This window comes from Neofelis nebulosa, chromosome 2 (assembly GCF_028018385.1).
Source record: "Neofelis nebulosa isolate mNeoNeb1 chromosome 2, mNeoNeb1.pri, whole genome shotgun sequence".
Taxonomy (NCBI): Eukaryota; Metazoa; Chordata; class Mammalia; order Carnivora; family Felidae; genus Neofelis; species Neofelis nebulosa.
Genome location: NC_080783.1, coordinates 104,398,095 through 104,414,768, shown reverse-complemented (window position 1 = coordinate 104,414,768; position 16,674 = coordinate 104,398,095). Strand labels below are relative to the sequence as shown.

The following is a 16,674-nucleotide window of genomic DNA, read 5'->3' as shown; positions in this document are numbered from 1 at the left end:
ATCCTCACAGAACTGGAGAAAAATAAATTCTGTCAACCCGATCATTAATGTCCAGCTAAACAATCATTCATGAATAAAGAAGGGAGAGACAGTTTTCAAATAAAAATTGAATGAGTTTATTATTCACAGCCTCTAATTTGAGAATTAATAAAGGATTGTTTTGAGTAACAAGGAAATGGAATCCAGAATAAGGAGTAACAAAGTAAGCAAAGAAATTAGGAAGCGTGTTGATAAGTCAAAAAAAAAAAAAAGCATGTATAATTAAAAAGACACTAATTGGTGGGAAGGGTTTAAAAATCAGGTAGAAGTGAAATACTATACAGCATTATGGTGATACATGTTAAATGGTTGATTGAAGTTAGTTGGTAGTGAATTCCATGCATCATTTGGCTGAAAGATAGAGGCCCTGACCAGCCTCAGATACCATGTTAACCAGAGTGGGTTGTCATGGAAAGATGAGAAGTAGAATGTATAGCTTTCAAACCAGTGAAATGGGAGAACAGAGAGGAACAAAGAGAACTCAATCAATGCAATGAGTATAGGGAAAGAGAGAAAAAATAAGGAAAGAAGGAGAAGGAGGAGGAGAAGAGGTAGTATAAGGCAGGGGAGAAGAAGGAGAGAAGTGGGGGGAGAAGAGGAGGGAGAAGAGGAAGAAAGAAGAAGAAAGAAGAAGGAGGAGGAGGACAAGGAGGAGGAGGAGGAGGAGAAAGAGGAGAAAGAGAAGAAGAGGGAGGAGAAGAAGAAGGAGAAGAAGAAGAAGTAGAAGAAGAAGAAGAAGAAGAAGAAGAAGAAGAAGAAGAAGAAGAAGAAGGAAGAAGAGGAGGAGGAGAAGAAGAAAGAGGAGAAAGAGAAGGAGGAGGAGGAGGAGAAGGAGAAGAAGAAAGAAGAGGAAGAGGAGAAAGAGAAGAAGAAGAAGAAGAGGAAGAAGAAGGAGGAGGAGAAGGAGGGGGAGGAGAAAGCCCCAAATCCCCCGCACCCCCATGGAAATAATTGCAAGTAACTCAGTTGAAATAAAACATAAGAGAGTTCTTTTTTAAAAAAAAATTTTTTTAACGTTTATTTAATTTTGAGACAGAGAGAGACAGAGCATGAACGGGGGAGGGCCAGAGAGAGAGGGAGACACAGAATCAGAAGCATGTTCCAGGCTCTGAGATGTCAGCTCAGAGCCCGACACGGGGCTCAAACTCACAGACCGCAAGATCGTGACCCGAGCCGAAGTTGGACGCTTAACCGACTGAGCCACCCAGGTGCCCCAAACATAGGAGAGTTCCAATGAATGCAACCTTGTACATCTTCCTGCATGCCTGCCATCAGCCATTGGTCCAGATGTTTGCATCTATGTCTTCCCACCACTACTATAGAGGATCAGCTCCCCAGGATGGAAGCCTGTCCCACTTGATTCCATGGCTCCTGCCCAACACAGCCCAATATTTGGCCCTCCATCTGGTAAGGTTTGTAAAAAGCATTTGTTTATTTGAATCCAATTGACCAATGGAAGTAAGGGAGAAAATGGAAATCTAAGGTCTTAATAAGTCATAGCCATAAAGAAACAATACATAAGAGGAGAAATTAAAATGCTAAGAAACATATTCAACTGTCCTGGACATCAGAGACAGGTGAATGAAAACTAACGATAAAGTTTGAGTGTTTTGCCTTATCAGAAGCGGATGTCAAAATGACAGCAGCAAATGTTGGGGTAGGCACAGAGGCCCTTGCATATACATCAGGCTAGATATGGTTTCACACTTTCTGGAAAGTATTTTTACTTCCAAAATCTTATCAATCAAAGGTGCTTTAGTTGCAAGTGCTTACAAACTGATTTAACTGGTTTAAAAGGGAATTTATTGTCCCAAATAATCAGATGGGAGGTGTGTGTTGTCTGTGTGTGTGTGCGTGCTGGTCTTAGGCATACCTTAATTGTGTGATCTTCCTCTGTGTCTGTGGTGTCACCTTTCTGCCAAGACTACTCTTTTATGTTTATAAAATAGCTGCCGTTGCTCTGGCTCTCACACTCTGCTGTCCAAGAAAAGAGATCATTCATTCTGGTAGTTCCCAGAAGCTCCCAGAAAATGTTGCCTCCTGATTTATTAATGTTGCCTATGGCCAATCTCTGAACCATGACTGAACAAATACCCAATGGAACAAGTACCAATTGGGAGCGTAAGAGAAGTAACATGGGGAGAGCAAAGATAAAAGAAAACTGAAACTTGAATTATTCCGAATGGATTAAATGGGAAGAGTACACACCTGGGAAAACTGTCAGATCTTCTGTCTTCAGCTAGGTCTCTTCTCCATTCTCCCTCTTCTCTCCTTAGATTCCAGCTATAGGCTTCATTTCGTTACCATATCCAACCCATCTCTTACGCTCTTTTCCATTTTCTCATTTCCATCTTTTTGTTTCATTGAGCTTTCCTCTGAATATTTTCTTTTTCTACTAAAAAACTTTTTTTAATGTTTATTTATTTTTGAGAGAGAAAGACAGAGACGGAGTGCAAGCAGGAGAAGGGCAGAGAGAGAGGGAGATGTAGAACCTGAGCTGTCAGCACAGAGCCCGACGCGGGGCTCGAACCCATGAACCGTGAGATCATGACCTGAGCCAAAGTCAGACGCTTAACCGACTGAGCCACCCAGGCGCACCTCCTCTGGATATTTTCTTCTGTTGTGTTTTCCAGTTCACGAATTCCCTCTGCAGCTATGCCTAATTATCTCTGCAATCCATCCAGCTTGCTCTTAATCTCCTTTCTTTCAGTTTTAGGATGTCAATTTTAACAGCTTGTATTCTGTGACGGAAACTGAATCTTATCTCTCATTTCCTTGAGTGCATGAAACAGAAACTTAAGGTTTATGCCTAAGCACACCATCTGAATCTGAATCTACTGTCGGTCTGTTGTCTTTATTTTTTCTCCTCGTCTTTGATCATGTCATCCGATTTTTTCATTTTTTATTCCATGCCAGGCATCGTATTTTATTTTATTTTTTTTTAATTTTTTTTTATTTTTATTTATTTTTGGGACAGAGAGAGACAGAGCATGAACGGGGGAGGGGCAGAGAGAGAGGGAGACACAGAATCAGAAACAGGCTCCAGGCTCCGAGCCATCAGCCCAGAGCCTGACGCAGGGCTCGAACTCACGGACCGCGAGATCGTGACCTGGCTGAAGTCGGACGCTCAACCGACTGCGCCACCCAGGCGCCCCATGGCAGGCATCGTATTTTAAATAGAGTTAATTTGAGACTCTGGATGATGTTACAATAAAAAAAAAATTATTATATTGAGATTAGAACATACAACATCAGATCTACCCTTTTAACAAATTTTTAGGTGTACAATACATCATTGTTGACTACAAGTACAGTGTTGTAGAGCAGATCTTTAGAGCTTATTCATCTTGGATGATGTTATAATATTTTGGAAAAGATTTATATTTGGTGTGGAAGCTGGGGGCTAGGGGCCCTCGATCCCAGATCACCTTGATCCAATCAAAGGCTGAGCTTCAGACTCAGTGAGAGTAGGAAATACATCTGGTTACTCTTACCCTTATGGTGTAGCTCATTGGGTCCCAAATGACAGCCTGGGATGTTTACCAGGACATCCTTAGTGGGCCCGGAATTCCGATATTTGTCCCAGACCCCTGCGAAGCCAGCCCTGCCTCTCACACATGATCTTAGTGTCTTCAGGAGCTCCTAGAGGAGAGTGAACCCACAGTGGGGTCGCCACTCTGGGCTCTCAGTCTTAGCACACAGCCCCTCACTGCCTGGAAACTCTCTGAAGACTTCTGACAGATGTTTCCTTTCTGTCTCTCCACATTGCTCGTTGTTCCCGGCAGGAGTCTGCCATCACCATACTGGAGATCGTGATAGACTTCAGAAGCCAGCTAGGTAAGGGTTCAAATTTCACCTCTACCTTTTCGTAACTGGGTGGTCTCAGGCAAGCTGCCCAATCTTTCTGAGCCCCAAACATCTCTCTGAAAAAAGGGGTTAATACCTGCCCTGCAGGATTTATTTGAGGCTTAGAAGTAACACATGTGGGGCGCCTGGGTGGCTCAGTCGGTTGAGCGTCCGACTGCAGCTCAGGTCATGATCCCAGGGTTGTGGAATCGAGCCTCGTGTTGGGTTCTGTGCTGACAGCTCGGAGCCTGGAGCCCGCTTCGGATTCGGTGTCTCCCTCTCTCTCTGCTCCTCCCTTGCTCTGTCTCTCTGTCTCAAAAAATAAATGTTAAGAAATTTTTAAAAAATGAAATAACACGTAATGTATTTAAGAATGTCTAGGGGCGCCTGGGTGGCTCAGTCGGTTAAGCGTCCGACTTCGGCTCAGGTCATGATCTCACGGTCTGTGAGTTTGAGCCCCGCGTCGGGCTCTGTGCTGACAGCTCAGAGCCTGGAGCCTGTTTCAGATTCTGTGTCTCCCTCTCTCTCTGCCCCTCCCCTGTTCACGCTCTGTCTCTCTCTGTCTTGAAAATAAATAAACGTTAAAAAAAAAAATTAAAAAAAAAAAAAGAATGTCTAACGTAACCTATGGTAGGTACTCAAGACAAAGAGCTTTGTTTTTGTTGATGTTCTCAAAGAGTCTTCGTGGCCCTCTCATCGCAGCTCCAGTACCCGGGATGGGTCTCCGGGAATTTTGTTTGCATGACATCCAGGAGGCTTCTGGGGGCAGTGACACATGGCCAGGCTGGGGTAAAGTTGGCAGGAACTGTGCTTTCTGGACTAACATCTCTTAGAGGTCACTGGGGGATGCCTGGACCTGGGCAGGTGGTAGTAAGAGGCTGAGAGAGTGCTCCAGTCATGATCAGAGAGGACGAGTGAGATATGGGGAGCCAGAGGGTGAGAGGAGGCTGTGAAGGGGAAATGAGTCTGGAGATCAAACACTGGGTGGGGTGTGGGTGGGGAACAGGCTGGGATGCAGAAATGGGGTGGGGTAGATTCATGCAGAAGTTGAGGTGGGACAGGGTGCATGGGCCTTTTTGGGGGAGACATCGGTGTTATGTCCTCAGCCTTTTGGCTCTGATGTTTTGACTCTGCCCCTTCAAAACTGAGGCTATTTTGACCCATAAACCGTTTTACTATTTACATTTTAATAGGATTATGCAAAACACGGATGAAAGCTCATTGTGAAAGTATTTTTCAGCCCAAATAGCAAGTCAATTGAATTCTAAGTTTTCATATAGTGTAATTTCCATTTCTGTTATTTTTTCTTTGTTATTTTATTGAGATTATTTTTATTGTTATTTATTTATTTTTGGAGAGAGAGAGAGAGAGAGAGAGAGAGAGAGTGGTGGGGAGGGCAGAGGGAGAGAGAGAGAATCTTGAGCAGTTTCCATTCTCAGCACAGAGCCCAACATGGGGCTTGATTCCACAGCCCTGGGATCATGACCTGAACTGAAATCAAGAGTTGGACAGTTAACTGACTGAGCCACCCAGGAGCCCCGAGATTATATTCATCAAATAAGTTATTTTCTGTTTGGTTTTTATAACAAAATTTTACAACTAATTCATAGATCAGTTTTTTGTCCGTTTATAATTTTACTTCTGCTGGTGTGTGTGTGTGTGTGTGTGTGTGTGTGTGTGTTTAGCCATTATTTCTACCAGATCTGATTTCTTTTGGAAATGATGCAGACCCAAACATCATACGGAACATTTAATTGTTTCATTGGTTGTTCGTCAATTACATACTTTTTTCCTTAAGTGCTGATTATGTTGATATACTTTGTGCGGATTATTTTTTTAATTAAAAAATATTTTTTAAATTTATTTATTTTTGAGAGAAAGAGAGACAGAGCATGCACAAGGAGGGTCAGAGAGAGAGGGAGACAGCGAATCCGAAGCAGGCTCCAGGCTCTGAGTTGTCAGCACAGAGCCTGATGCGGGGTTCAAACTCACGAGCTATGAGATCATGACCTGAGCTGAAGTCGGACGTCCAACTGACTGAGCCACCCAGGCACTCTTTTTTAAATTTTTTTTTAAAGTTTATTTATTTTTGAGAGAGAGAGAGAGACAGAGTGTGAGTGGGGGAGGGACGGGAGGCAGGGGAGACACAGAATCCGAAGCAGGCTCCAAGGTGTCAGCACAGAACCCGACACAGGGCTTGAATTCTCACGAGCCCATGAGATCATGACCTGAGCTGAAGTCAGACACTTGACTGAACCACCTAGGTGCCCCTGGGCGGATTATTTTTATTTCTGTTGATATTCTTTATTAATTCTCTAAAAAGTAGGTAGTTCTATTTCTTTCTTTGCTCTTCTATCAGAAATTCGTGAACAATTTTGTGAAATGGAGAAATAGGGGGAAGAGAGAGAAGTATGAGGTTCGTGAGGAAGGAAAAGTTGAGAAGGTCAAATGAGAGGGAGGCCCAGAAGCACCGGTGAGGAAGAGGCTGAGATGGTTGGGCTCAAAATGTGATGCTTCCCAGTTGGATGGCAAGACCTTTGGTCAAGTGATGAGCCCCAGCTGTGGCCCTGATGGGGGACAAAGGTGGCCCTGGTCTTGGGGGAAGACCCAGGTGGTCAGGGGTCTTGAGTTGAAGTAGGAGTGCTTGGAGGAGTGTCACTTTAGGGCTGGGACAAGGACGGTTGACAACAGGGGCGGTCGCTGTTACTGTTACCAGTGCTCCTTGGCAAACAACTGGCCTGGGTCAGGAAACAGATGGCCAATGCAAGGTAAGGAGAGTCTAACAGAGCCACCAGAGAGGCCCGGGCAAGGAGTAGGGAAACCGCAAGGATTAGCGCTGTAGCCTGAGGCTGGTCGGAGGGGCCTTGACCACCCAGACGCCGGGGAGGAGGGAAGGGAGTCAACGAGACTGTGCGGAGAGCATTGCTGGCCTGGGGGACCCGGAGAAAGAAACACCCTCATCTCAGTGTCCTCCCTCCCATCTCCTCCTGGGGCTTCCCATGGCCAAATCCAACAGGAAGGCAGGGGGCCAGGGAGCCCGTGGGTCCCAACCAAACAGGGCTGTGTTCCCGGGAAGAGAGCAGGGTGGGCGAAGGGTGGCCCCAGGCTGCAGACGTAAGACATCCAGCATAGATTCAAACGCCTGCCCTTTACGGGGCACGAGCTTACCTCCAGGCTCTGGGCGCGAACCTCGGGTCACAGAGCCCAGTGGGGGATGTGGAAAACTTCGTCTAATCAGGCAGTTTCCCAGTGGACAGGGCTTGCCGCTGAGCTCCTCTTGGAAAGGTCAAGGGTAATGTATTCCTCCTCTTGAGACTCAAGGCACAGTCAAAGCCCATTCACATGGACCCCGCAGCATTTCAGGCTTGGAATAATTCAGACGGGAGTTCAACTGAAATTTATCTTTCCTGTATTTACACAGAAAGACCTTAAAAAGCTAGTCGATAGTGTAAACATGGATAATTATCATATATCAGGAGAGGCTTAACGCACCAAAAGAGGGAAAAAAAGAATATTTCAGCACAGCAGCAGAACCCATTTCTGGACACGGGGAAAAATTAAAAATTGTTCTTTTGAATAATCTAATTGCACCCACGGGATCCCATACTATCCTGAAGGTGATTCAGGTACAAGGCAGAGATCACATGGTTTCGTTTGGTCAGCGCCTCGAGAGGTTGATACTCAGCAATGGTGAACAGCAAGTGGGGTCACTCTGGGGTCAAAGTCAGCCTCTTTGCACGCAGAGGCAGCATGGGGTAGCAGTGGGGACACAATGTCCTTGGAGTTAACAGTTCTGGCATGGAATCTGCATGTCTCTTGGGTTCTTGGACCTTGCTGAGCCCGTATTTCCCCATCTGTGAAATGGGTGAGACAATACCCATCTCGTGCGCTTTCTCTAAGGATGGCCAAGTTCTGTGGTGACGGTCCTATGACCTAGTAGGGCCTGAGCTCCTAATTCCCTCTGCCGCACTGGTCCCTGAAGGGGCCGCTGGAGGCTCCCTGAGGACCGTCCAGGCTCGGCGTCCTGCACATCCGCCTGGGCCCTGCCCTAGCCTGAAGGCAGGCCGGAGAATGCCGGTTGGGCATTCAGAGGTTGCCGCCCCCTATTATTTGGTTCAGACTGACCCAGGTCCTCCCAGACCTTGAATCCAGTCTCTTGTTTCTGTCACGGCAAAGTCTCACCCTCTCAATCACACGGGCGGTGAGAGACCGTGGTGAGCTTTGGAACCAGACAGACACGGTTTTCAATCCCAGCTCTGCCATCACTTACAAAGGAGCAAGTCTCCTAACTTCTCTGAGCCCCTGGGCTCCAACGCTGCTTTGCCGGTGATGTCGAGCACCTGACACAGCCCTCGGTCATTACAGCCACTGGGTACGTGGCAGTTACTGTTGTTTGTGTAGTGTGTTCAGACAGTTCTGAGTTGGTCAGAAATCCGGCTTTGCTGTTGGGATGTTTCCGCTGATGGGAGGTTGCAGGCTGTTGGGACCATCTGCGGGTTTGCACATCATCCCTGTGCAGGGGCCGTGCTAATCTTCTCTGTATCGTTCCAATTTTAGCATACACGGATGCCGAAGCGAGCACGAGATTCTGGCTGGTTTGGGGGGAAATGTGACGGTGGCGAGGCGGGGATGGTGGCTGTGGCGTGGCCGCAGTGGCCTGGAAGGAACCCCTGTCCGTTTTGCCCAAGCCTTGCTTTCAGGCAGGGACGCACTGAGCCCTCCAGAGACAGAACATTCCAAGGTCCCGCTCCACAGTCTTCATTTCCAAGGATGTGAGTGTGGTCCCAGGGCACGCGTCCTGGCCAGAGGAGCACAGGACACGCTCACATCGTGACCTCCCCGCCGAAGAGATGAGTAATAAGGCTCAAGGCTTGCCCAAGGCACCATGGGAAAAGGCGTCCATCATCTTAATGGCCCTTCTCAGACGTCTGGCTTATCTGTGGCCTCTTCCTCATGAAACCCCCTCCCGCAAGCAGTCTATGTGAGCTATTCCTGGCATGCGCTGTGGCACAAAAGCGCGGTTCATCTTTTCAGGGAGACGTGGGGAGGTTGAAAGTCAAAGCCATTGGAACGAACCTTGGCTTTGGAGACTAGTCAAGTGCTTATTAGGCAAGTCCTCGCTCTCCTGGAGAAGAAGAGGAGCAGACAGAGTCTGGGGGGATTTGGCAACAAGGATGGAAAGGGAGCAAGATCTATGCAGTACGTACTGTCTCCTTAGGGAGGGCCGTGGCTATGGGGTGATTGCCTGGTTCTTGAGGGACTCACAGGCTCTAGCGTCAGCCAGGATGACCCAGGTGGGGGAGGAGGCCATGCTGGTCACTGTGCCGGGCGAGGTCTGCAGGGAGAGCAGGGGTGCAGCTTGGCTTGGCTTTGGAAGAGAAGTTTCCCTTCCCCTCAGGCCTCTGGCCACCGCCTTCAGGCACATAATGGTGACAGAGCAGCTAGGGCTGCTGGGAAGAGAAGCTTGGACTCGGGCTGGAGGGATCTCTACTCTTGCTTTACTCAGAGCCTGAGCCTCTTTGGGCCTCAGTGTCTCCAGGAGGACAACAGAGGTTCTACAAGCTTGCTTCTTTTCTCTCAAAATGGCGGGCTGGAAGCAGAGGTTGAGGACAATGTCTCTTGAGAACAATGTCTTTTGGCAGAAGAGGTGATCCAGTATCTCAGCAGGACCAGCCGGACCGCCACCCCGGCGTCTTTTTGGTGAAGGAAGGCAGGGTGGTACACGAGGACACGGGTGCTCGAGCCACCTGGGGCATCTCCCACCAACTGAAGAAGGGAAGGCCTTCAGAGTGTGTAACCTTCAGATGTACAGGACGCCCATCAGGGCCTCTGCGCTGTGGGTATGAACCCAGGGGGTGGCCAGGATGCCCTCTGGACCAGGGGGGTGTGGATGAAGAAAGTCCTTGGTGGGTTGGTTTTTGTTCTTTGTTTTTGATTTTTTTTTTCTTTGCTTTTTAGGAAAGAGAGAAGGGAGAACAAGAGAGAGAGTCCTGGGGGACTAAATGGAGATCTCATTCATTTCCCAGGAGCAGGTGCAGGGGCATGTGGAAGAAAGGAGAGCTTGGACAGGGCCTCCCACCTTTTCAAAAAGAGAGCCCCTGTGCTTTTCTTTCTGCAACATATCACAGTTCTGATTATGATTTACAACCGACAAAAGATTCCTTAGCTGAGCGGGGTGAAAAACCAGTGCCTGAAACCACTGGTCAGCTAGACTGGGGAATTCTTTGCTAACCTCTTCCTTCTCCAAGCCGGGATCTCTGTTCCGGCTTTCTCTCGCTATGTTTCAAAGCACTCCAAAACTTAGTGGCTCACAATAGCAATTTTTGGTTTTCTTTCATGAGTTGACTGGGCTCAGGTAGGCGATTTTTGATTGGGATGTCTCTTGTGGTTGCAGTAAGGTAGTGGCCAGAGCTGGAAGGCAGAGGCTCAGTTGGGCAGAGGGTCCAACATGGCACGTCTGTGCCCCAGCTGGGCAGCTGTCTTTCCACATGGTCTTGCTCTGTAGACTTCTTCCCCAGTATGGTGGTCTTGGGATAGTCCGACTTCTTGCATGGAGCCTGGCTCCTTCCAGATGCATGACCCAAGAGACCCTGGCAGAATTGCAAGGCTTTTTGTGACTTGGCCTCAGAAATACAAGTATCACTTCTGTCATATTCGACTCGTCAAAAGCTAGTCACAAGGCCAGCCCACCTTGATAGGGAAGGACTCTGCAAGTCAGTAAACACCAGGAGGCGGAACCATTTGGAGGCCATCTTTGGAGGCTGGCTACCACAGTCCCAAAAGGAAGGAGGACTACACAGGCCTGACCCTTCCATGCCCTGCCTCTGCAGCCACTGTCAGAAGCTGGAGTTGGGGGCCTCAGTCTACAGTCCTGTCTAAGCTCCAGAATCAGGGCTGGCAAAGTGGGCAAAAGGAAGCCTACCCCCTTCTACTTGTCTCAAGTTCTTTTTACAAGGGACAAAGGCCTCTCTTCCTTAATGATGGACATGAGAAAAGTCACATCCGCTTTAGGAGAACAAACCCAAATCCCTAATTCCAGCATTCTGCTGTGGAAGTGAAGTCATGTTCCCGGACACATCTGTAATATGATCAGATGGTGACGTCCACTTGCCTGTCCGGGCTGAGTCACCCCCAGCCGGCCTCTTGTTTCTGACAACTGTCCCTTTGGCAAACCTAAAAGCAGGAGCCAGCTCCAAGAGGAGCAGGAGAGAGAGGCAGGGTTTGGTCCGGACTTCCTTTCAGGATATACACTAACGGGAGACTTCTGGTTTCCTGGAATTATTGCTAAAACGCAGACTCTCGTAACAGTACGTTTCAGACTGTAATTTTTCACCCGTGCTGCGCGGGCCCAGCTGGAAACCTAATCCCCTGTTTTGCGTTAGCTGTCACACTTCCCAGCGATTTAACGTGCTGTGCTCTCCCAGAGAGCCAGGATCAGCCCTCATGTGGCAAGAGCAGGGTTCCCGTGCGTTAGGAGTATCAGTGGCCTCTCTGTCACCATCATCTGAGCGTAGTGCTCCCTGCAGATGTACGACAGTGCCTGAGAGTCCATCCTCAGGGGGCAAAGATGCTGCATGGGTAAACTGAGAACACCCGAGAAAGGCCACCTCCCAGTGTGAATATGGCACTTTGGTGGGGGGGTGTGGTTAGAGCCAAGGAGCAAATGTGCAGGGTTATTTCCCCTCTTGCTACACGGTGGGAAGAGCACAGGTGAGCTCCTGGTTGCCGTGGGCGGCATGGGCCTTTCCAGGATTTCCACCTGGTCTCTGATTTCCTGGGGACCCCCTCCTTCCCCTCCCACCAGGCCAGAGAAAACGTCCTGGCAGTGCAAGGTCGATGCTTGGGCACAAATGAGCGGAGGAGGGGGAGAGGGTGGGGGGCAGGGAGAGGGTCCTCCAGCGCCATGAAAACAGCTGCCACTTTATCCTGGGAGGAGACCCCCGGGAGCCCTTGAACTGGATGTCATTTCTGTCATGCATAGGGAGAGGCACAAGTGAGCGTGTGCGGGGAAAGAGAAGTGCCCAGAAAACAGTTAGCCTCTGTTAGTACTTGATAGGGAGCCAAAGCGCTTTTGTTCCCAAGCCCAGTGAGCTACCTGTGAAAAAAGAAATTGCTTTTCAAGAACATTCATCACAGCAAGTGGCTCGTTTCCTTGTCCTCAAACAACCCCATTCTAGGCCTTTTCTCCCACTAAAAACTCCTCGGAAGTGGTAAAATAAATAAAGAAACAAAGGGGAGGTGTGGGGCTGCGGGGGCAGATGCAGGAAAGGTGGAAATAGGGGTGTTGTGGGCACAGAAAGGGCACACACTGGGGTCCCGTTGGGCCTTGTGCTGTGGGGCCCAACCGGAGTTCCCTTCTGAGCAGAGTCTTGGGCTCCACAGGTGTGATTCCGAAATTCAGGAGTGGTCATGTTGAGTGTCACCAAGCTCTGTCCCTCTAGGAGCCTCTGTCCTGTCACCTGTTCTGAGGGGGCCTCCTGACCACCCACATGGAGGGGAGCCCCCATTCCTCCTTGCTCTACACCCCTTACTCTGTGTATTTCCGTTATGATACGGAGTCCCATATGGGACTCTTTTCTTGGTGTTTCATTGTCTACCCCCTACTGGGTGTCAGCCCCCCCGGGGGGGGCGGCCATGCTGTCTCGTTCACTGCCGTATTCTGGGGCACAGAGTACATACTCAACAAATCTTTGTGGGACCAAGAAAACTAAGTGAGCAAATCCATAATGTGATGGTTAGGGCAAAGGGTTCCATTTGATCCGGGATATCATTTTTCTGAGTTTTTTCAGCAACAAACTCTGTTATTTAGTGGCCAGGCTGACCAGACCCCAGGGCCTGTCGTATGATCTCTGTGTGATAGGGGCTAGCTAACAGATTTGAGGGGGAGCTTACTAGGGAAGGAGGATGTTGACCTTTGGTTTCTCTGTGTGACCTTAAGTCTCCTCCATAGCCTCCCTGCCCCTCAGAGTCTTACTAAATGAGATTAACCACTCACTTCGTGGTATATTTATAGAGATTAGTTGATGTAGGGAGTGTTATGGGCAACATGTTTGTGTCTCCCCACCCCCTCAAATTCGTACGTTGAATCCCTAACCCTCTATGTGATGGTACTTGGAGGTGGGGCCTGTGGGACATAATTAGGTTTAAATGAAGTCATGAGGGTGGGGCCACCACGATGGAATTAGTGCCTTTATAAGAAAAGACACCAGTGGGGTGCCTGGGTGGCTCAGTCAGTTGAGCATCTGACTGAGGTTCAGGTCATGATCTCATAGTTCGTGGGTTCGAGTTCCATGTCGGGCTCCATGCTGACAGCTTGGAGCCTAGATCCTGCTTGGGATTCTGTGTCTCCTCTCTCCACCCCTCCCCACCTTGTGCTCTCTCTCTCTCTCTCTCTCTCAAAAATAAATAAACATTAAAAAAAAGAAAAGAGAAGATGCCAGAGACCTTTCTTCTCCCTGCCCTCTGCCATGTGAGGACACAGAGAGAAAGTGGCCATTTGCCAGCCAAGAAGTGGGTCTCACCAGGAACTGAATCCCCTAGCACCTTGATCTTGGACTTCCCTGTCTCCAGAACTGTGAGAAACAAATGTGTCTTATTTAAGCCAGCCAGCCCGTGGTATTTCATTTCGGCAGCCTGAGCTAAGACAGGGAACGTGCTTGCGGCAGGAATTCGGTATATCATGGTCATTTTCGTTATTATTTTGACAAGTGGAGACACTCTCAACTCAACAAAATGTCAATGAGATATTCAGGGATTTCAGAGCATCTAGCTCACAACAGCTGTAGAAAATCCCCAAGTTCTGAGATGTTGGCCAGAGCTCCCCCTTGTTTTAGTTCTACCAGAGAGAGCCATACAGACATGTTTGGGCCCCAGCTTCTCTCAAGCTGGTGTTTAGTAGAGGATCCCCCCACACCTCCGCCACCAACGACGGGCATTTCTTCAGGTGGCCATGGAGAACAAGGCTAGCGGTTGGACTCATCAATCTGCAATAAGAATGGTTCCAGAAGGGTCTTGGGCATTTAAATACCATCTTTTGGATTCATTCATTCACCATTAATTTGTTGAGTGTCTACTCTGTGCTACGGGTACACAAGTGAACGAGACAGCACGGTCCCTGCCCTGGTGGAGCTGACACTCTAGTTGGGGAGAAGACAATGACCAGATGAATTAATGGTTCCATGTTGGGATAAGCACTGTAAAGGAAATGCAGGACGATGTGATGGAGAGTGATGGGGAGGGAGAGCTCTTCCGCAGATGGATGCTCAGGGAAGCCGAGGCCTGAAGGAAGAGAAAGAGCAGCCGGGGAGGGGGGTGGGGCAGGAAGCATGGCAAGTGGGGGCTGGTGTGTGTGAGGAGCAGAGAGGAGGCCAGAACCGGAGGAGGTGGGCTAGGAGGACACAGAGGTGGTCCACAGAGGTGGCCTGCTGGGGCCCCAGGCAGGGTGAGGGCAGAGGTCTCGAAGTCCGCGGGGGCCCCTGGTGGCCTGAGCCCGGCCTCCGTAAGCAGACTCCCGATGCCAGCACACCAGTTTGCCCTCACCCCGTAGATGATCTGTTCTCTTCGCCGAAGCCGAGCAGACCTGGGCCACCTGGCTCCTGCCCGAGCAGCAACTTGGGGCACCACCCAGCACCCCCGGCTGCTCGGGCTCCTCCACACCAGAACTCGGAGACCCATAGAACTGTACTGTTTGGGTTTGAGAAATAGATACTGACAAAACTTTGTCTTTCTTATTAGACAGAAAGGGCTCCTTTTCAGGCCCTACTAAGAATAGCCTAATTTATGCACGGTCTCCGGGCTGGGAAGTGGGGTGGAGGCCGATGGGGGGCCTGGCGCCCTGCCCAAGCCAGGCCGGGAAAGTGCAGGCTGGGCCAGGAGCCCTGATGCTCCAGGCATTCAGAGAGGCCCGCTGGGCCCGCCCCCGGCCCCGCCGCTGCGCCCATTGGCTCCTCCGTGGCCTTCCCGCATTCCCATTGGCTCCCCTGGTCCCTTCCAGGGCCCCTGCGAGCGGCGCCCTCTGTTGCCTGGGAAATGGGGAAGCGGGAAGGCGCCATCTTTAAGGATTGGGCCGCCGGGAGGGTGGAATGTTGGTGCTGACCCAGCACAGAGCCCGACACCACGGGTTCAGGAGGTGTCAGGGACCCGGTCAGAGTGACAGTTTCCATGTATAGGCATCCCCCACGTACACCGGCTTTCCTGTTGTTATTTTCACTCATTCCTTACAACAGTCCTGCCGTAGGTATTATTGTATCCCGGGTTCACGGATGAGGAAACTGATGGCCGAAAGTACACAGCTAGTCATGCAGAGGTGGGATTTGGTCGATGCCTTGTACAATCCCAAGTACGGCACCAAGCGGCAACCTAATGGGGCTGGGTGGGCGTATCCTAGCGATGAGGAGGATGGTGGCGGCTCCCTGGGTCCTTGAGGGTGTGCTGAGATACACTAAGCCCTAGCTTGGTCAGCTCCCAGCAGGCTTCCCCCTGCAGATGGCACCCTGCCATCCTTTGAAGACGGGTGGCATTGAGGATACACCCACAGTGCAGAGGCCCTAGAAACAAAAGTTAACCAGAACGACCCTTGGACTTTGCTATGAGACCAGTCACTTGGTGACTCAGAAACCAAAAGAGTCACCTCTAACACGGGCACCAGATCTTCTTGCATAGCATTGTGCTTTCACAAATCCCTTCTCCTCCATGGTCTCATGTAACTGCAGAATGAAAACAACTCTGTAAGGTTGCCACCGTCCTAATCGTGCATCAGGGTAAACTGAGGACCAGTGATGACCAATGAGGACAACGTGTAGACTGTTTCTTGTGTTTGGGGTACTTGATATCTAACATAATTCTTACAACAGCCCTAGGAGGTAGGCATTGGTTGTTTTATTTTACAAAAGAGGAAACCAGAACTTACGAGAGGTTAAGTAACTTCCCCGAAAGTAACACAGAAATTTAAGAGGAAGGCTCTCCCTGATCCAAACTCAGTCTCGGGGCACCTGGGTGGCTCAGTCGGTTAAGTGTCCGACTTCGGCTCAGGTCATGATCTCGCGGTCCGTGGGTTCGAGCCCCGCGTCGGGCTCTGTGCTGACAGCTCAGACCCTGGAGCCTGCTTTGGATTCTGTGTCTCCCTCTCTCTCTGCCCCTCTCCTGCTCTCTCTCTCTCGCTCGCTCTCTCTCAAAAATAAATAAACATTAAATTAAAAAAAAAAACAAACTCACTCTTTTCCAGTTACTCTACTGTTCCTTCAGATCCTGAGCCAACTTGAAAAACAGATGGAAGCAGTAGTTGCTGAGCAAGAAAGATTTGAAAGGTGGCATGAGCCATGATACTCTTCAAATTCAAATCTCCCTGTATGGAAGGAAGGCGTTAATTCCTTAGCATGACTGAGAAAGAGAAACATTTGGATATTCCACTGGAGCTATTCAATAGGTTAAACTATCTACGTGAGTGTATTATTGTCGTGATCACCTTTTCACATGTCTCCACCTTCTTCATGAGGATAGTTTTGTGATAGGTAGCAATGAAAATGAAGCATCCAGAGAGGTTCTCCTTTTGGGTAACGTGTAGTAGGTAGCACTGAACCTATTAGGAAGGACAAAGGCTCCCTAGGTGAGTTGGAATTACTAGGCTTTTTCTTCTATGAGTCCATTTGCTGAGTCAGTGTCCAGACTGAGCACTGGGCAAAAAGGGCTACTAGGGGAAGAAGAAACCGGCCGGGATTTTGACAGCCATGTAGACTAGCCTGAGTGACTAGAGAATAGTAAAGCTCTGAAGTTTCCCTGTGGGATACTGAT

At 49.3% G+C, this 16,674-nt stretch overlaps 1 non-coding gene across 1 annotated transcript; it reads right to left on the bottom strand.

The window, feature by feature from the left end:
- Window positions 1–8,358: 8,358 nt before the first annotated feature.
- Window positions 8,359–8,469, bottom strand: LOC131505826 (U6 spliceosomal RNA). The gene has a single exon (XR_009258594.1). It is a non-coding gene; the product is annotated as a U6 spliceosomal RNA (small nuclear RNA).
- Window positions 8,470–16,674: the final 8,205 nt, after the last annotated feature.